The sequence below is a fragment of the Ricinus communis genome, chromosome 1 (genome assembly GCF_019578655.1).
Source record: "Ricinus communis isolate WT05 ecotype wild-type chromosome 1, ASM1957865v1, whole genome shotgun sequence".
Lineage (NCBI taxonomy): Eukaryota > Viridiplantae > Streptophyta > Magnoliopsida > Malpighiales > Euphorbiaceae > Ricinus > Ricinus communis.
Genome location: NC_063256.1, coordinates 23,057,926 through 23,079,986, shown reverse-complemented (window position 1 = coordinate 23,079,986; position 22,061 = coordinate 23,057,926).

Below are 22,061 nucleotides of genomic sequence, written 5' to 3'. Positions count from 1 at the left end.
TTGGAGGAAAGAGGAAACCATGAGAATCGAGTCGAGCTCAAATATTCCTATTCAGGATTTGCACCATTGGGATCTCCATCATTCCTTGTTCCTTTGGGCACGGGGGTACCTGATAACACAAGGATTGGCATAAGGAATCGTGGGAATGCAATTTATAAGCTTGACCGGTGGCATTGGGGCTCAGCTTATTAATCAAGGAAGACGAGATGTAAATCCACTCGCATAAGGGAGAAATCATATTGTTTTGAATTAATCCAAGCGTAATACAATTGGGAATGCGAGCTTTTTGATGTTTAGGATGCCTACCACACAAATTTGCCCTTATATTCGTTAAGCTTGTTCTTAAAATTTAGGACTACGAGAGTTGTTGACTAGTCAACTCCTTTTTCGTTCATGTTTTGAATTTAGCTTGTTTATCTTTATTCACTTATTCATATTTAGCTTCTAGTTTCTGCTTCTTCTTATGGAATGAGGGCTTTATTTCTTCTTCTTCTTATGGAATAAGGGCTTTCATACTTTATAAACTGCATGCAACTGAATACTTGAGGCTAACAAGCATATAATTTCAGTTTTCTAGCCTATGGGAAATCAAGTTATAGGCATAAAAATACCAAAGAAGCTGAATTGGAGCATATAAAGACTTTGGGCCTAACTTGGCTTATATTATGAGTCCCATCTATATGGCTTATTTAAATTAGGATTTTATGGCTTATTTTGGTCGGCCACACATGTATTTTAACCTTACTAACTAAAAGAGATAACTTAAACAAAGTTCTAGTTAGGTCCAATTACAAGGTCAAGGGTCATGAAGCTTCAAGAGTCCTTAAATGGCTATATGTAAGAATGGGCTAAGAATGGAAGTCCAATAGAATTTGGCCCTTTGTTTAGTATACTTAAAGTCTAAGTTTATGAACGCTAAATGAATTTTATTTAATGTTCTTCAAATCCAAGTTTACGAAGGCTTTGCTTAGCTCTTAGTATCCTATTTGGTTAGATGTTAGAGTTTCCTGAGCTTGTAAGAAAACTCATATTAGATCAGATTAGTTAAGTAAGAATTATATTCTTCTTAGGACTGCTTATATCTTGTGTTCTTGTTTGAATGCAAAACTTACTTATCAAGGAGTTGATCTATCCTTGTGGCGTCCTTGGGATTGGGGTTTAAGGCACTTAATTTCCTTTAGGTTATAATTCTTGATCATCTTACAATATGATTAGACAATTCTAGGGTTTGATTTCAAGTTGTTCTTTAGGTTTTCAAGTTAGTACTTCACGGGTTCATAAGGATTAGAGTTCGTGGGTTATATTCTTAGAGGTTCTTTAACATTAAACAAAGCCCATTTAGCCTTCATAAACTTAGACTTTAAGAACATTAAATAAAGCCTAATCTTTATGAATTTCATTTGGGCCGAATTCTAGTGGACTTCCATTGTTAGCCCACTCTTACATATAACCATTTAAGGACTCTTGAAGCTTCTTGGCCCTTGACCTTATAATTAGACCTAACTAGGACTTTGTTTAAGTTATCTCTTTTAGTTAGTAAGGTTAAACTACATGTGTGGCAGCCCAAAATAAGCCATAAAACCATTATTTACATAAGTCATATAGATGGGCCTCAAAACATAAGCCAAGATAGGCCAAAAGCCTTCATATGCTCCAATTCAACTTCTTTGGTCTTTTTAAGCCCGTTTAAATTATTCAAGCCTAATAAATTGAATTAGGTTAATGAGCCTTGAACTTAAATCAAATTCTTCAAGCCTTGATGTGTCCTTAGCCTAAATGTCTTGGATAAGCTCATTGACTTGCAATTTGAATCAAACTAGGACTCCGAGTTGAATTAGGATTCCTTTTATTGCTTGAACTCCTAATATGATCAGGACTCATTGTAGGATTAGGATTCCTAGATGAATCAGGACTCCTTATTGGATTAGAATTCCTTGAGCTAGTTGGATTTGCATCATCAAGACTCCTTGTTGGAGTAGGACTCGTTGTGCTAGTTTGGTTCGTATCATCCTACCTATGTTCTCATTTTCTTTATTTCTTATGTGTCTCTCTTTCTAATCTCTGTCTAGTATGATTGTTTGGTTTTATTTGGGAGCAAAAATCATAGGCACCAATCCAATGCTTGCACAAATGCAAAGACATAAAATTAGTTGATCAAGTATTTACATCATTCTCTAAATGATTACTAATGATTCTTTTGGAGGAAATAGAGAATGGTGGGAATTGAGGCACGCCCAAATATTTTGATTCAGGATTTGCTCCATTAGAATCTCTATCAGTCCTTGTTCCTCTAGGAACGAGGACTCCTGATGGCACAAGGATTGGTGTAAGGAATAGTGGGAATGCAATTGACAACACTGGTGGCATTGGGGCTAAGCTTGATGATTAAGAAGGATGAGAGGTAAATCCACGAGCGTAAGGGAGCAATCATGTTGTTTTCGATTAGTTGATCAAGTACAAATTGCCCCTTACTTGGGTTGGACGAATTATAGGAGTATTTGTTCATTTAAAGAAGTCTTTTAATAGTTAGGAGTCTTATTTTAAGTTATCCTTTTAGTTTAGGAGTTTTGTTCCTAGTCTTATTGTTATATGCTTCCTTATCATTATAGAACTAGGTTTTTTTAAGGCCTATATAAGCTAGTACAAACTTCTATGTAAAGGGAGTTGTTGAATATTGATTATTTTGGAGTTAATTCTCTTCTTTTGTTCTTTATGAACTTGGTGAATTTATCAAGTGAAGGCTTGGTATTTAGTTTAATGTAAACTTTTGTTTATGTTAAACAACCTTTAATTCTTTATAATTAAGGTTCTTAAGTACAAGTTTTTAAGGGTCTTGTTGGGAGTTAGAGTTTCTTTACTTGATTAGGGGAATAATCCTTGGTGAAGACATCAACATTGAATACGGGTTTGCCACAAGTAAGCCATGTTCGTATCACACCATACTAAGGCGTAGTTGGTGAATTCAACGATGGCTAATTTGACCTTCTTTTCCTTATAATAATGATTGATATGGAACCTCCATGAATAAGTTTGAAAACCCCATTTGAAATACGGACTCCTAACACATTAACATGAAAACCCAAAGACCCAATTCGGTTCAACCCCTAAGAAAGTTTAGAAAATAAATTACTTAGAAAGATAATCAAAAATTAGAATTTAGAAAACTTGTTCCTAGATCCCAATTTGAAAACATTTCACAAAAAGATAATCAATCTACTTGAATGTTTCTTAAGCATGCATTCTACACAAGAAGACAAAGACAAAACCAAAACAACTTTTAGGTTTAATAACAAATTATCATTCAAACTCAACTAAAAAAGTCATTACATCAAAATTCATGCTAGCCTTATGTAGGCCTTAGAAAATCCTAAATCTTAACTAATAAGGATTTACATCTCATATAGGATAAAGATAACCTTCCTAATTAAAAGAGATAACTTAAACAAAGTCCTAATTAGGTTAAAATACATGTGTGACCGCCCATAATAAACCATAAAACCCTAATTTACATAAGTCATATAGATGGGCCTCATAATATAAGCCAAGTTAGGCCCAAAGTCTTGATATGCTACAATTCAGCTTTTTTGGTCTTTTTAAGCCTAATTAGATTCATTCAAGCCTAATAAACTGAATTAGATTAATGAGCTTTGAACTTAAATCCTTCAAGCCTTGATGTGTCGTTAGCCCAAATGTCTTGGATCAGTGATGAGCTATTTATGCAGCTACAATCTAAGGTAGTGAACCTATCGATGTAGACTAGCACTAATGGTGAGTATCAAGGTCGTATTCTAGGGAAAGGGTAAGCCTAGAACTACTCCAGCGTCTTATGTTATCTAACCTTAAATAATAGTGACGAAGTTACTAATCTATGACTAGATGCAAACTAAGTGATTAGCTAAATGTCATGCAATCTGCAAAGGTTTAATGAAACAATCAAGGAAAGAAAGCAGACTGAAGGGAGACCTAAGCTAGTTGGATTTTAGTGAAGGTAGAATTTAGATTGATTACCAATTGTGATTACCCGTGAGTGGATTCTAAATTGAATTCGAGTTCCCTCTCGAGAACACCGAATTCCTAAACCTAAGAACCTAAACGACGGAATGTCTTCCTAACGATTGATTTTAGGTTAGCCTTAAAGATTAATCCATTGCTATTAAGAGTTGTTAATTCTTAATCTAGCTAGTTAATTACCCTTATCTCTAAGTATCATTAACCAGTTCTTGCTATCCAAATTTCCAACTACTAAATGAATTTTTCAATTACAAAAAATAATCTGAACAACACAATTCACAATGTCTCATGAATAATGCAATATCTTATTAATACTAAAAGCAAGAAGAATACAAGCATTGATAATCAAAATCTCATAAACATTAAATGCAATCCAACAACCAAAGGAACCCCAATGGGTGCAACAACTCTAGCTACTCATGCTAATGAATAGCACAAAATAAAGAACAAATGCAGAAGAAAAAATTGGAAACATGTACACCCTTCTTCTTCAACTCAGTTGAATAGTCCTAAATCACTAAATCTGAATAATGAACCTCAAATTGCCTCTTGAATGTCTCAAAACCCACTCTTGATCTTCAATATGATGCTTAAACCATTGAAATCCGTCCTTCAACATGCGAAATGGTCTCCCAAAGTCGAATGTCGAAGTTTGGAAAGAGGTGGCTTGCGTGTGTATATAAGATCTAAAGTCAGAAAATCGAACCCCATAAAAGAAATCAAATTTGTCTATATAAATGTCTCAGCACGGTCATGGTCAAGCCTGTGCTGGTCAGCACGGGCGGAGTCCAGGACGTGCTCAACCTCCGAGTCCCAAAATTAATCCTTTACTCCCTAACCATGCCATCACTAGTGCTGAGCCACCATAGGCCGTGCTGGAGACTGTGGTGGCTTCGAAAACCGTGCCAAAATTCCATATTTGAGTATCAAAGGTCAATGGTTCAGCACGGCCAGAGTCTAGGCTGTGCTCAATCTTGAAATGCTAGCCTTTGTTCAATTTTGATGGATTCCGGTTCGTATTCACACAGATCTTCCTCAAATACTGATAATGTCCATTAATGATCACCTGAAACATGAAAGGACAAAAACACAGGTGGTTCTTGCATAAAACAAGATAACTATGCACAAAAATAGAAGTAATTGGGCATATAAACATGTGTAACACAATGCATATCAAATCACCACACACTTAAGCTTTTGCTTATCCTCAAGCAATCAATAATTCAATACATATACAAGCAACAATCACCCCTCAAAAAATCCATGCTAAGGTTCACAACTTAACCTTATTCAACATATAAAGAATGAAACTCAAGTAGCTAAACAAATCATATACCGTCAAAGAAGAACTATAGTAATACGATTTCGAAGTACAACTTATATAACAACTCAGCATTAAAGACTAGGAATCATTACCTCATAGGGATCTCTCAAATCACTCACAGTGTTTACAGGTAAACAAAAAGATTCCCTCAATGCAGTTGCACAAAACCTGTTTACTATAAGCTTGCTCATAAACCCCATCTTTGCTACTGTGAATAAATGAATACCAAAATCAAAGGGTTTTTACAAGTTCGAAATATGGCTAAGGTAAAGGTAAGGATATTTGGATAGAAGTGTAAAATTTACTGAAAAATCATGTAATTATCTAGAATGAATGCTCCAGAAATTGAATGCCAAATCAATAAAAGTACTCACTAAACCTTATTTGAAGCAGAGGATGATCAAAGAATTGAATCCAAAAGAGAAAAGTGCTAAGAAAGAAGCACAATAAACACTTCATTAAATTTTTCTTTTTTCTCTTTTCTTCTTCTTTTTTTTTTATATGCCACAGCAGCTTACATAGGGACTGCATGGTTAATGACACAAACAAAGAGAATAGTTATACAATTTGGATTGAAGGGAGCATCAATGAATGATTAAAAGGACTAAGTCAATTTATAACAAAATTAGGCACTATAATTCCATAAAAGAAGAAGCATATCACATAATTATTCAGCATACAGGGTGGAAGAAAAGAAAAATGTACAGAATGGTATAAATGTAGTGTATAGGTGTAAATCATGAAGAAAAGGTTAAGGCTCAAAACTGGCTGATTAATGAAAACAAAGGGTAGACTTTTGGCCAAATGTGGTGAATCCTAAGTTGCCCAAATCATTTAATGGTATTCAAAAATTCATGTAACCTCAACAAGCATGACAGAGCAAGTTCTAAAAATAAAATTAAGTACAGCGCACACTCAAACAAGAAAGATCATGAGCATAATTGCGATGGATGCTCAAATTTTTGGTTCAAAAAAAAAACTCATGTTTTTTGGTTCAAAAAAAACTCATATTTGAAATGGTTGAAATTTGCAATTGGTTCCCAAACTTATAAATTGAATCATCGCATAAATGGTATAAGAGATTGGCATAATCAAAGTTCAAAGATACAGGCTAGAAATTTGCAAAGAACTCAAGCAACATAGGTTTAACCCAGCTAAAGTGACATATTGAACAAAGTGAAATTGCTTTCCAATAAATAAAAATCGAAAGGGATAATCAATTACAAGTATGTGAATTAAATCATTAATTACAAAAGAACAAACTGAGCTTAAGCGACATAAAGAACATTAGTAATTCTAATTGGAAAAAGGATGTCAATGGTAATTATAAGGGTGGAAACAAGGCTGCCTATGATGGTACAAAGGGGAAGGATGTTTTAGTTTCTAAAGGGGATGCTAAAATCGAAGCTTTTAAGAATAGAAATAGAGACATTAAGTGCTAGAAGTGTCAAGGAGTAGGACATATTAGTAAGGAGTGCCCTAATAGGAGGACTATGACCATACGAAATGGTGAGGTAGTGACGGATGATGAAGAGAGCGATAATAAGAGTAGTAGTGATGATGAAAGTGATGAGATGCCCGAATTGGAAGATGGTTATGATGGGATTATTGAGGAGCCAATTAGAGGAAATATACTTATCACAAGGCGTACTCTTAATACGCAAATGAAGGAGGATTATCAAAAGCAACAAAGGGACAACTTGTTTCACATAAGATGTCATGTCCAACGCAAGGCGTTCGGTGTAATTATTGATAGTGGAAGTTATACTAATGTTGTGAGTATTGTCTTGGTTAGTAGATTGGGGCTGCCTACCATACCCCACCCTCATCCATTCAAGCTTCAATGGCTTAATGACTGTAGTGAGGTTAAGGTAAACAAGCAAGCTATTATTTCCTTTTCTATTGGTAAATATCATGATGAGGTGTTGTGTGATGTAGTATGATACGAACCAAACTAGCACAAAGAATCCTACTCCAATAATGAATCTTGATGATGCAAATCCTACTAGCTCAAGGAATCCTAATCCAATAGAGGAGTCCTGACTCAACTAGGAACCCTAATCCTGCAAGGAGTCTTGATGATATTAGGAGTTCAAGGAACAAAAGGGAGTCCTAATTCAACTAGGAATCCTAATTGAATGAGGAATCCTAGTTCGATTCAAAATAACAAGTCAATAAACTTATCCAAGACATTTGGGCTAAAAACACATGAAGGCTTGAAGAATTGGACTTAAGTTGAAGGCTCATTAATCTAATTCCATTTATTAGGCTTGAATAAATCTAATTGGGCTTAAAATGACCAAAGAAGCTGAATGGGAGCATATGAAGACTTTAGGCCTAACTTGGCTTATGTTTTGAGGCCTATCTATATGACTTATGTAAATTATGGTTTTATGGCTTATTTTGGGCGGCCACACCTGTAATTTATCCTAGTTAGGACTTTTTTAAGTTGTCTTTCTTATTTAGAAAGGTTATCTTTATCCTAAATCAAATGTAAATCCTTATTAGTAAAGATTTAGGATTTTCTAAGGCCTATATAAGGCTAGTACGAATTCTGATGTAATTAATTAAGTTTAATTTAAATAATAATTGGTTATTAAACCTAAAAACTGTTTTGCTTTTGTCTTTGTATTGTTGTATAGAATGCATGCTTAAGAAACATTCAAGTAGATTAGTCATCTTCTTGTGAAGTGTTTCGAAATTAGGATTTAGGAACAAGTTTTTTAAATTCTAATTCTTGATCATCTTTCTAAGAAATTTGTTTTCTATCCTTTCTTAAGGATTGAACCGAACTGGTTCTTGGGGTTTTCATGTTAATTTGTTGGGGGTTCACAAATCAAAAGGGGTTCTCAAGCTTATTCATGGAGGTTCCATATCATTTGGTATTAGAGGTTTGGCTCTAGATTAGGTTTTATCCTTTCATGTTTTCATTAGTCAATTCTGATTTCTTGTGTTTCTTTGTTCTTTCTCTTAATTCGGTTCTTGTTATTAGTCTTTGTTTAAGTCAATTGTTAGAGTTCTAAAATTTGAAAAAAATATTTTGGTATTTTAATTTTTTCCTTTTTGTTATTCATTCATTAAGATTAGTTATTCTCCATTACATCTTGTTCTTATGTCTTTTTTATTGTGTTTTGGCTTAAGCTTGTTCATTAAATCTAGTTTTTCTTCTTCTTTTCGTGTCATTTTAATTCTGATTTATTTTGAGTGTTAAACACACGAATTGTGTGTTAAAAGATGTTTCATCAAGAGAATTTTGCAAGACAACATCAAGATCTTCGTTATCAATCTTATGATACTTGGTGGGTACAAAGGAGTGATGATTATCATCAAGAGTTTCCATGGAATTCTTGGATTAGCGCAAGGAGTGTAAGCAATTTATGGAGTCTCAGCAATTATTCTTTCTAAAGCAGCTATTAAACTGTTTAGAATAAAAAATTGATTTTCTATTACTTTAAGGTTCAAATAATCTTCTGGGTTATTATAATAATCATTATGTAAAAATCTTCCGTGTTGAACTAATTCTGATGGGGCATTTTGAAGTCCGAATGGCATTACAATCCAATCGTAATGCCCGAAAGGGACTGTAAACATCATTTTATATCAATCCTTTTCATCGATTTGGATCTGCCAGTATCTTGATTTCATATCAAATTTTGAAAAAATAATGGCTTCATTAAGCCTTCCTAACATATATTTTTGTTAGGTAGAGTATATCTTATCCATTTTAATGCTTTGTTTAATAGCTTATAATTGATAACTAATCTAGGAACCCCTCTTTCTAATTCAACAACATTTTGTACTTAAACGCCAGGCAACTCCACGGGCTTTGGCTCTTCCTAATAAGCCTTTTAGTTTCTAACTCAACAATCTCCTTTTTGCGAATTTCCAGATCCCTAGGTCCCATAGCAATAGGCCTAGCTTTAGTGGGAATTTCCTTTTTGCTAAAATTAGGTTGATATGGTAAGGTAACCACATGTTTCTACCTTCCCCAAAAGGCATTATAATGAGAACCCATGTAGCACAACGAATCCTAATCTAACAAGGAATCCTAATTCCACTAGGCATCGTAGTCTAACTAGGAGTCCTAATGATATTAGGAGTTCAAGTGAAGATGGCAATCCTAATTCAGTTAGGAGTCCTACTCCGACTAGGAATCCTACTCAAGCTAGGAGTCCTATTCCAACTAGGAATCCTAATCCAACTAGGATTGTACATGAGCCACTCAAATACGCTGGACCAATGACTAGAGCTCGTATGAAAAAGTTCAAGATTTCAATGATGAACTATCAAAGGATATAAAATCTTTAAGGTGCAGCCTTGATTCCTTAAAAATAGTTTTGAAGATTTAAAGGGATTGGTTCATCGTTATGCTAAGCATCTTGAAGATAAAGCCGAGTCTAAGCCATCTTTGGAAACTAATTTAATGATGTAGAGAAGGTAAATTCCTCTACTGATGTTAATGAAGAATTTGAAGATGGGATTATTAAAGATGGTGAGAAAGGCAATGATTTGCCACCTTTAAGTCAGTCCAAAATTGGAGAGATCATTGTCGAAGATAAGGAAAAAGTTGAGTTAGTGAAGAGTCAAATTTTGTTGCTTGATACAATTGAGTCTTTTGAGCATGTTGATTTTGTTAGCATTGAAAGTATCATTTGTTCTTAAGTTACTCTAATCGCTCTTGTGAAAGATTTGGAGATTGATAATGAGCTTGTATTATTCTTCGAGATTATTTCTTTGTTTCTTTCACAATATTCAAGCAAGATTCGAGGATGAATCTTTTCAAAGAAAGGGGGAAAGAACCGATATAGCATAACGAATCCTACTCGAACAAGGAATCCTAATTCCACTAATCCTAGTCCAACAAGGAGTACTAATGATATCAGTAGTTCAAGTGAAAATAGGAAACCTGATTCAGTTAGGAGTCCTACTTCAACTAGGAATCCTACTCAAGGTAGGAGTCCTACTCCAACTAGGAATCCTAATCCCACTAAGATTATAAACAAGCCACTCAAATATGATGGACAATGACTAGAGCTTGCATTAAGAAGTTCAATGATGCTTTAGGAGTGTTCATGAAGCAAAAGTTGAAGCATGGGTTGGAGATCCAAAGTCCAAGCGAGATTTGGTTTAATCAAGACAATGAGCCTCAAGATACTTTTATCAACTTAATTCAATACATGGAGACACGAACAAGTCAAAATAGGCCCAAAATAAACAAGTCAAGCTAATTGGCATCCAATACTCAAGAATGGGCCGCTTATTATATGTTACTTAAGCCCAAATGTCATGTTTATTATTTGGGCTAAGGTTAAACGAATTTTAAGAGTATTTGCTCATTTAAAGAAGTCTTTTAATAATTAGGAGTCTTGTTTTAATTTATCTCTTTAGTTTAGGAGTTCTATTCCTAGTCTTATTGTTATTTGCTTCCTTATCATTATATAATTAGGTTTTTTTAAGGTCTATATAAGCTAGTATGAATTTCTATGTAAAGGGAGTTGTTGAATATTGATTATTTTGGAGTGAATCCTCTTCTTTTGTTCTTTATGAACTTGGTGAATTTATTAAGTGAAGGCTTGGTAATTTACAAACTTAGTTTAATCTAAACTTATGTTTATGTTAAACAACCTTTAATTCATTATAATTAAGGTTCTTAAGTACAAGTTATTTAAGGGTCTTGTTGAAAGTTAGAGTTTCTTTTTTTGATTAGGTGAACGATCCTTGGCGAAGAAATCAACATTGAATATGGGTTTAGTACAAGTTAGCCACATTCGTATCATGTTAGGCATCTCAAAACATATTTCAGCCATCATTTCTTGCTGAATAATTTCAATTCTTTCTTTTACTATTGGTAGAAAAAATAGTAAAGTAACAGTAAAGCCATCATTAACTGCCGTGCAATTAATAAAATAACTGTAAAGTATCGTCATCCTATCCTTAAGTTAGATGATATGCTTGATGAGTTACATGGTGCATGTTACTTTATTAAGATTGATTTGGATTCAGGATATTATCAAATTTGCATGAAAATTGGGGATGAGTGGAAAACAACATTTAAGACTAAGTATGGTCTTTGTGAGTGGCTTGTAATGCCATTTGGGCTTACGAGTACACCTAGCACTTTCATGAGGTTGATGAACCATATATTACGTGAATTTCTTGGTAAATTTATAATTGTATATTTTGATGATATTCTAATCTATTCTATGTCTTTCGATGATCATGTTATGCATGTGCATAGGGTCTTAGATATTCTTAGGAAAGAAAAATTGTTTAAAGAAGTGTAGTTTTTGCATGGATAGAGTCACATTTTTAGGTTGATGAGGAAAAGGTGAAAGCAATTAAGGAATGGCTGACCACCTACCAACATAAGCCAAGTTAGGAGTTTTCATGGTCTTGCTAGTTTTAATAGAAGGTTCGTTAGGGACTTTAGTAGCATTGCCGCACCTTTCGATGAAACTATCAAAAAGAATGTTGGGTTTAATTGGGGTGGTGCACAAAAAATACTTTTAATTTGCTTAAAGATAGATTGTGTAATGCTCCTTTGCTGATTTTACCTAACTTTGACAAAACCTTTGAGATTGAATGTGATGCTAGTGGCATTAGTGTTCGGGCTGTTTTGATGCAAGAACAAAGGCCAATTTGCTATTTTAGTGAAAAGCTAAATGGGGTAGCACTTCGGTACCTAACATATGAAAAAGAACTCTATGTTTTGGTTCGTACTTTGCAAACATGGCAAAATTACATTTGGTCTAAGGAGTTTGTCATACATACAGACCATGATAATTTGAAGTATCTCAAGGGGCAAGACTAGTTGAGACTGAAGACATACAAAGTGGATGGAGTTCATTGAGACATTCCTATATGTGATCAACTATAAGAAAGGTAAGGAGAATGTGGTTGCTGATGCATTATCCCAAAGGTATACTTTACTTAATACTCTAAACTCTAAGTTGTTGGGTTTTGAGTTTATTAAGGAGTTGTATTTGAATGATAGTGACTTTGGTAATGTGTTTAATACTTGTGCTAATTGGGCTGCCTTTAATGATTTCTATGTGTTTGATGGATATCATTAAGGGCTGCCTATGCATTCCTAATTGTTCTTTATGTGAGATACTTGTTAAGGAGGCACGTGGGGGCAGTTTAATGGGTCATTTTGGGGTGCATAAGACCTATGACATATTGATTGAACATTTCTTTTGGCCTTGCATGAAACATGATGTGAATAAAGTGTGTGGCCTATGCATTGTGTGTTTAAAGGCTAAGTCTAAATTGTAACCCCACGGGTTATATACTCCTTTGCCTATTCTTGATGTTCCTTGGACATATTTATCTATAGATTTTGTACTTGGATTGCTTAGTACTAGGAAGGGCTGAGATAGTATATTTGTAGTTGTGGATCGATTTAGTAAGACGGCTCATTTTATACTATGCCATAAAACCGATGGTACTTATATTGTTGAATTGTTTCTTAGGGAAGTTGTGCGATTGCATTGAGTTCCAAGAACCATTGTAACTGATAGGGTTGTTAAATTCTTAAGTTATTTTTTGTTAAATTCTAGCATGCATAGGCACCATATTGCACAACACCCTATCCTTATACCTACCGATGAGAAAGACACTAGTATATGCTTAGCAACTTTAATATCACCACAATCATTCAACCTGATATGGATCGGCCAAGGCTTAAAGATGTTGATTTGGATGGGCTTGATGATGAGGGCAACAAGAAAGAATCAAGGAAGGATCCATTAAGTTTGCCATAACGTCCAATTACAAGGTCAAGGACCAAAAAGCTTCAAGAGTCCTTAAATGGCTATATCCAAGAGTGGGCTAACAATGGAAGTCCAATGGAATTCGGTCCAAATGAAATTCATAATGAATGGGCTCTATTTAATGTTCTTAAAGTCCAAGTTTATGAAGGCCAAATGGGCTTTGTTTAATGTTCTTCAAATCCAAGTTTACGAAGGCTTTGCTTATCTCTTAGTATCTGATGGTTGCTATCTATGCAGCTACAATCTAAGGCAGTGTACCTATCGATGCAGTCTAGCACTAATGACGAGTATCAAGGTCGTATTCCTCGGGAAAGTGAAAGCCAAGAGTTACTCATTTGTTCTCTGTTATATTAGCCTAAAATTTACCCCTTCTACGAGGCTGTTTTCAAAGACTCGCAATTAGAGTACTTTTACGGGGTTGTTTTCTCATATTACAAAATTAACCCATTTAAGGGATTGTTTTCTCATAATCACAAATATACCAACATTACAAGGTTATTTTCTTCAATTGATAAATATCACCATATTACGGGGTTGTTTGCTAATATTTATAAATATCCCCGTATTATGGGGTTGTTTTCTCATTTTAAAAAATTTACCCCTTCTACGAGGCTGTTTTCTGAGACTCTCAATTACACTACTTTTATGTGGTTGTTTTCTCATATTCACAAATATACACGTTTACGGGATTATTTTCTTACATTGATAAATATACCACTTTTACAAGATCATTTTCTCATATTAAATAATTAGCACTACTATGGGGTTACTCTGTCAAATTTAGAAATATACACGTTTTATGAAGTTATTTTCTTATATCGATAAATATACCCCTTTTACGGGATTGTTTTCTCATATTATAAAATTAACTCATTTAAGTGGTTGTTTTCTCATACTAAAAAATTTACTCTTCTACGAGGCTGTTTTCTCAGACTCACAATTACACTACTTTTACGGGGTTGTTTTCTCAGATTCATTAACATACACGGTTTAAGGGATTATTTTCTTATATTGGTAAATATACCACTTTTACGGGGTCGTTTTCTCATATTAAATTATTAGTACTATTATGGGGTTGTTTTGTCAAATTCATAAATTTATACGTTTTACGGGGTTATTTTCTTATATCGACAAATATACTCCTTTTACAGGGTTGTTTTGTCATATTCTAAAATTAACCCATTTAAAGGGTTATTTTCTCATTCATAAATATGCCAAAATTTTGGGCCTATTTTTTCTGATTGATAAATATCCCCGTATACGGGATTGTTTTCTAATATTTAAAAATAAACCCCTCTAACGGGGTTATTTTCTCGTATTAAAAAATTTACCCCTTCTACGAGGCTATTTTTTCAGACTCGCAATTAAAATATTTTTACGGGGTTGTTTTCTCAGATTATAAATATACATGTTTTACGGGGTTACTTTCTTATATTGATAAATATACCACTATTATGGGGTCATTTTTCATATTAAATTATTAGCAATATTATGGGATTATTTCTAAAATTCATAAATATACACGTTTTACGCGGTTATTTTCTTATATCGACAAATATACTCCTTTAACGGGGTTGTATACTCATTTCTCATACTCACAAGGATACCAAAATTACGGGGTTATTTTCTCCGTATGATAAATATCCCCGTATTACGGGGTTTTTTTAATATTTATAAATATAGCCCTCTTACGGGGTTGTTTTCTAATATTAAAAAATTTATCCCTTCTACGAGGTTATTTTCTTAGACTCGCAATTACACTACTTTTACGGGGTTGTTTTCTCAGATTCATAAATATACACGTTTTACGGGGTTATTTTTTTATATTGATAAATATACCACTGTTACGGGGTCATTTTTTCTTATTAAATTATTAGCATTATTATGGGGTTGTTTTCTTAAATTCATAAATATATACGTTTTGCGTGGTTATTTTCTTATATCGACAAATTTAACAGTTTTACTTGGTTGTTTTCTTATATTATAAAATTAAACCATTTAAGGGGTTTTTTCTCATACTCATAAATATACTAAAATGACGGGGTTAGTTTTTCCGATTGATAAATATCCTTGTATTATGGGGTTATTTTCTAATATTAAAAAATTTACCCCTTCTAGGAGGCTGTTTTCTCATACTCGCAATTATACTACTTTTACAGGGTTATTTTCTCATTTTCATAAATCTACACGTTTTACGAGTTCTTTTCTCATATTAAATTATTAGCACTATTATGGGATTGTTTTGTAAAATTCATAAATATACAAGTTTTATGGGGTTATTTTCTTATATAGACAAGTATACCCCTTTTACGGGGTTGTTTTCTCATATTCTAAAATTAACCAATTTAAGGAGTTTTCTCATTACTAACAAATATACCAAAATTACAGGATTATTTTCTCCAATTGATAAATATCCCCATTACGGGGTTGTTTTCCAATCTTTATAAATATACCCCTCTTACAGGGTTGTTTTCTCATATTAAAAAACTTACCCCTTTTACGAGGCTGTTTTCTCAGACTCGCAATTACACTACTTTTACGAGGTTGTCTTCTCAAATTCATTAATATATACATTTTAGGGCATTATTTTTGTAACACCCGGAAATTTTATATATGTAATAATGAGTTTTTATTTAAGTTAATTTTAGCTTTATTTTTATTCGGTTTAATTGGAATGATTTAAATACAAATTTTGAATGTTCATGTTAGATAAATAAATGAGTTATTTTTCCATATCCAATTAGTTTGATTTTTAAGGAGTTAATTAAATAAATTATTTGAGGAATAAATTATATTTTTATTTGGTTATTCAAAATTTTTCCAAATGTATATATATATAAATAAAATTATATATTGAAAAAAAATTATGGTAGAAATTGTGAGGGATGTTTATAAAAGAATTTTGGGGAAAATTGGTATTATAATTGATTAGTAGTATTAAATTTTGAGTTGGAAATTGATTATTTAATTTAATTGTGTATAGGATTTAATTGGAGGATTATTTTAGAATAAGGATTAAAAGTATAATTTTATTTTTGTGAGGGTTTAATGGAAATTTGTGAGGGTTTAATGGAAATTTGTGAGTTTGGTATTTTCGTAAATAAATATGTCGGTCAGGGGTATTTTTATAATTGTGTATTTTCAATAATTCAGTTTTGGCCCAAATTAATTAGTTAAGGGCTTAATTGAAAGGATAAAGGAAAGTCTAGGGGTTAAATTGAAATTTTGCAGGATGAAATTGTAAGTAATTAAGGAAGTTCAGGGACCAAATTGTAATAAGGAAAAGTTCGGGGGCCTAATGTCGATATTGAAAGGAGTGGGATCGGGGAGAGAGAAAGTAGATCGGGAAAGAGAGAGAGAGGGTGATGGCCGAAGAAGAAGAAGAGGAAGGCGGCGGCGTGCATCGTCGGTGGCGGGCTGGCGTCGGAGAATGGCGTCGGCAAAGGGAATCGCTGTGGGAGCGGCCGGCTTCCGGAGGCCGTTCGGCCGTTCACGGTATTGGCGGCCGAGTCGAGTGGCGATCGGCTCCCTCTCGGCAAGGGCTCTTTTTGGCAACAATGCACGCCTGTGGTGGCCGGAGACGGAAGATCCGGTAGAGAGAGAAATTAGGGGGCAGCCGAGTTTTTCAGCTTTTCCGGCGAGCTCCGGTGGAGGATGGACGATCGGAAGACGTATCCCGACTCTCATCAGCTCAAGCTTCGCATTGGCACCGGTTTCGTGGCGATCGGGCTTCGTTTGCAAATCGACGGCCGAGATCGTTCCCAAATCTCTCCGGATGATCGGGTGTCGGATCGGAAAATCGGTAGCGGCGATCGTCATCAGCGCGTCGTTGTGAGTCCGATGGTGTGTTCAGATCATCGATCGGACTCCAGCGGCCGGAGGCGAGTTGACCGAGCGACCGAGCGTCTCGGTAATTTTCTCTGGCCCGTTAATTTTAGAAATTCTTTGATTTATTTTGTGTGTCTATTGATTGTATTGAGTATTTGATGATATTTGTGAGTCATAAATAATTGTCAGTTTGCCTGCCACAGTCATATTTTTGTGCTGTGTGGCGGAGTCAGGAAATAGTGAAGTTTGGGGACCCGACTCCTGTTGTTTGAATTGTTAAGTATTTGAAGTTTTTTTCTGGCAGGTCCTGGACCCGTTTCTACGGGGGGTAATGTCCATGTTGTAGGGGAGGTTCTGCCAGATTTTCGGTAGTATTCTCCCGAGTCGAGATTCTTAGTCAGTGAGTCCTAGGAGTCTAAACCTAGGATTAATGATCGATTGTTTCAGCGTTTTGATAAATTATTTTCCGTGACTAGATTGTCCGTTTGTTCGGCTCGCTCCAACCGAGGCACCGGAGCAGAGCTAGGAGGTCGCCCAATTCTGTGAGTAAAAGTCATATATCGTTTATGCACGTGTCATGCATAAAATTTGATTTGCTACTGTGATTATTCATTTGCAATTTTAATTTTTCATTTAATTATTATCATTATTTTCATGATGCTTTTAATTACTATTTAAATATGTTTTTCCTTTATCACCAATTTTAATATTGCATGATGACTCAAGATGGGACGGCAGTAGAACATAGGAGTTGGATGAGTGTTCCAATATAATCTGAGAGAGATAGGAAAAGGGTAAAGAGGTAAAAATTTTAAGAAAGAAAGATTAGGACCTGCCCTGGTCGAGCATCGCTCTCTAGGCTTAGTAGAGTGTGGTTGTCGGAGTAAAGGTCCCTGGTCGAGCATTGCTCTCTGGGCGTCGGCTTATTTGGAAATTTAAGTGACCAGATTGGATGTAAGGTCCCTGGTCGAGCTATGCTCTCTGGGCGCTAGTCTTATTGGATAAGAGAGCCGAAAGGCTAAGGCTGAGAGTTATGTGACCGGACTGGAGGTAAGGTCCCTGGTCGAGCTTTGCTCTCTGGGCGCCAGTCCTGTTGGAATGAGAGGTTTGAGATGTTAGAGTTGAGGTTAGTTGAGACAAAAGTGTTGAAATAAATCGAGCTGTTAGAGTTGAGATTAGGGTTATACTGAAGTACTCCGTCCCGTTGCATGTGGAATAATTTTTGTTTAAGCATGGCATGACACATATGTCTTAACATGACACGTATGGTTCACGTGATTTATTAATTATTTTAAAATTAAATGAATGTGATATTGAAATGTTTGAAACTATTTTAGATATATGATTTTAGCTCACTCTCGAGACTGACAGTCTCCATTTACTGTTTTTCAGATTCGTGACTGTTAGTCTTCCCGTGACTCTTATTCAGTAATTTGAGATGAGATTTGATTGAGTTAGTGAGTTTCAGGCTTACTACGGGATTCGGTGGCCTTAAGCCTACCCATTCCCTAGTGCCGGTCACCGGTCCACGGGTGGGGTCGTGACAATTTTCTTATATTGATAAATAAGCCACTTTTACGGGTTCATTTTCTCATATTAAATTATTACCACTATTATGGGGTTGTTTTCTCAATTTCATAAATATACCCCTTTTACAGGGTTGTTTTCTCATATTCTAAAATTAACCCATTTAAGCGGTTGTTTTCTCATTACTTACAAATATACCAACATAACAGGATTATTTTCTGCGATTGATAAATATCCCCATATTACGGGATTATTTTCTAATATTTATAAATATACCCCTCCTACGGGGTTGTTTTCTCATATTAAAAAATTTATCCTTTCTACGAGGCTGTTTTCTCAGACTCGCAATTACACTACTTTTACGGGGTTGTTTTCTCATTTTCATAAATATACACGTTTTACGGGGTTATTTTCTTATATTGATAAATATACCACTTTTACGGGTCACTTTCTCATATTTGATTATTAGCACTATTATGAGGTTATTTTCTCAAATTCATAAATATACACGTTTTACGAGGTTATTTTCTTATATCGGCAAACATACCCCTTTTACGGGGTTGTTTTCTCATATTATAAAATTAATCCATTGAAGGGGTTATTTTCTCATACTCACAAATATACCAACATAACGGGATTATTTTCTTCGATTGATAAATATCCCTGTATTACGGGGTTGTTTTCTAATATTTATAAATATACCCCTCTTACGGGGTCGTTTTCTCATATTAAATTATTAGCACTATTATGGGGTTGTTTTGTCAAATTCATAAATTTACACGTTTCACGGGTTTATTTTCTTATATCCACAAGTATACCTCTTTTACGGGGTTATTTTCACATATTCTAAAATTAACCCATTTAAGAGGTTGTTTTCTCATATTCATAAGTACACCAAAATTAAGAGGTTATTTTCTTCATATGTTAAATATCCTCATATTACGGGGTTTCTTTCTAATATTTATAAATATACACCTCTTACGGGGTTGTTTTCTCATATTAAAAAATTTATCCCTTCTACGAGGTTGTTTTCTTAAACTCGCAATTACACTACTTTTATGGGGTTGTTTTCTCATATTCAAAAATATACACGTTTTATGGGGTTATTTTCTTATATTGATAAATAGACCACTTTTACGGGGTCATTTTCTCATATTAAATTATTAGCACTATTATGGGGTTGTTTTCTCAAATTCATAAATATATACGTTTTACGAGGTTATTTTCTTATATCAACAAATATAACCCTTTTACGGGGTTCTTTTCTCATATTATAAAATTAACCAATTTAAGGGGTTGTTTTCTCACACTCACAAAAATACCAAAATAACGGAGTTATTCTCTCCAATTGATAAATATCCCGTATTACGGGGTTGTTTTCTCATATTAAAAAATTTACACCTTCTACGAGGCTGTTTTCTTAGACTCGCAATTACACTACTTTTACGGTGTTATTTTCTCATTTTCATAAATCTACACGTTTTACGAGATTATTTTCTTATATTGATAAATATACCACTTTTACGGGTTCATTTTCTCATATTAAATTATTAGCACTATTATGGGATTGTTTTGTCAAATACATAAATATACACGTTTTAAGGGGTTATTTTCTTATATCGATAAATATACCCCTTTTACGGGGTTGTTTTCTCATATTCTAAAATTAACCCATTTAAGGGGTTGATTCTCATTACTCACAAATATACCAAAATTACAGGATTATTATCTCCAATTGATAAGTATCCTCGTATTACGGGGTTGTTTTCTAATATTTATAAATATACCTCTCTTACGGGGTTGTTTTCTCATATTAAAAAATTTACCCCTTCTACGAGGCTGTTTTCTCAGACTCGCAATTATACTACTTTTACGGGGTTGTCTTCTCAGATTCATAAATATATACGTTTTAGGGCATTATTTTCTTATATTGATAAATGTACCACTTTTACGGGTTCATTTTGTCATATTAAATTATTAGCATTATTATGGGATTGTTTTGTCAAATTCATAAATATACACGTTTCACGGGGTTATTCTCTTATATCGACAAATATACCCCTTATAGAGGGTTGTTTTGTCATGTTTTAAAATTAACCCATTTTTGGGTTTATTTTTCATACTAACAAATATACCAAAATTACGGGGTTAGTTTCTCCGATTCATAAATGTCCCGTATTACAAGGTTATTTTCTAATATTTATAAATATACCTCTCTTACGGGGTTGTTTTCTCATATTTAAAAATTTACCCCTTCTACGAGGCTGTTTTCTCAGACTCGCAATTACACTACTTTTACGGGCTTGTTTTCTCAGATTCATAAATATACATGTTTTTACGTAGTTATATTCTTAAATTGATAAATAGACCATTTTTACGGGTCATTTTCTCATTTTAAATTATTAGCACTATTATGGGGTTGTTATCTCAAATTTATAAAAATAAATGTTTTACGGGGTTATTTTCTTATATCGACAAATGCACTCCTTTGACGGGGTTGTTTTCTCATATTATAAAATTATCCCATTCAAGGAGTTGTTTACTTATACTCATACCAAAATTACATGATTATTTTCTCCAGTTGATAAATATCCCCATATTACAGGGTGGCTTTCTCATATTAAAAAATTTACCCCATCTACGAGGCTGTTTTCTCATACTCGCAATTACACTACTTTTACGGAGTTATTTTTCAGATTCAAAAATATACACGTTTTACGAGGTTATTTTCTTATATTAATAAATATACTATTTTTATGGGGTCATCTTCTCATATTAAATTATTAGCACTATTATGGGGTTGTTTTGTCAAATTCATAAATATAAATATTTTACGGGGTTATTTTCTCATATTCTAAAATTAAACTATTTAAGGGGTTGTCTTCTCATGCTCACAAATATAGAAAAATTACAGGGTTATTTTCTACGGTTAATAAATATCCCCGTATTTTGGGGTTGTTTTCTAATATTTATAAAATTTACCCCTTCTATGAGGCAGTTCTCTAAGACTCGCAAGTACACTATTTTTACGGGGTTGTTTTCTCATATTCATAAATATACATGTTTTACGGGGTTATTTTCTTATATTGATAAATATACCACTTTTACGGGGTCGTTTTCTCATATTATATTATGTGCACTATTATGGGGTTGTTTTCTCAAATTCATAAGTCTATACGTTTTATGGAGTTATTTTCTTATATCGACAAATATACCCCTTTTACGGGGTTGTTTTCTCATATTCTAAAATTAAACCATTTAACGGTTGTTCTCTCATACTCATAAATATACCAAAATTACGAGGGTATTTTCTCCGATTGATAAATATTCTCGTATTACAGGGTAGTTTTCTCATATTATATTATTAGCACTATTATGAGGTTGTTTTATCAAATTATTAAATATATACGTTTTACGGAGTTATTTTCTTATATCGACAAATATACCCCTTTTACGGGGTTGTTTTCTCATATTATAAAACTATCCAATTGAAGGGGTTGTTTTCTCATGCTCACAAATATATCAAAATTATGGGGTTATTTTCTGCAATTGATAAAAATCCCCGTATTACAGGATTGTTTTCTCATATTAAAAAATTT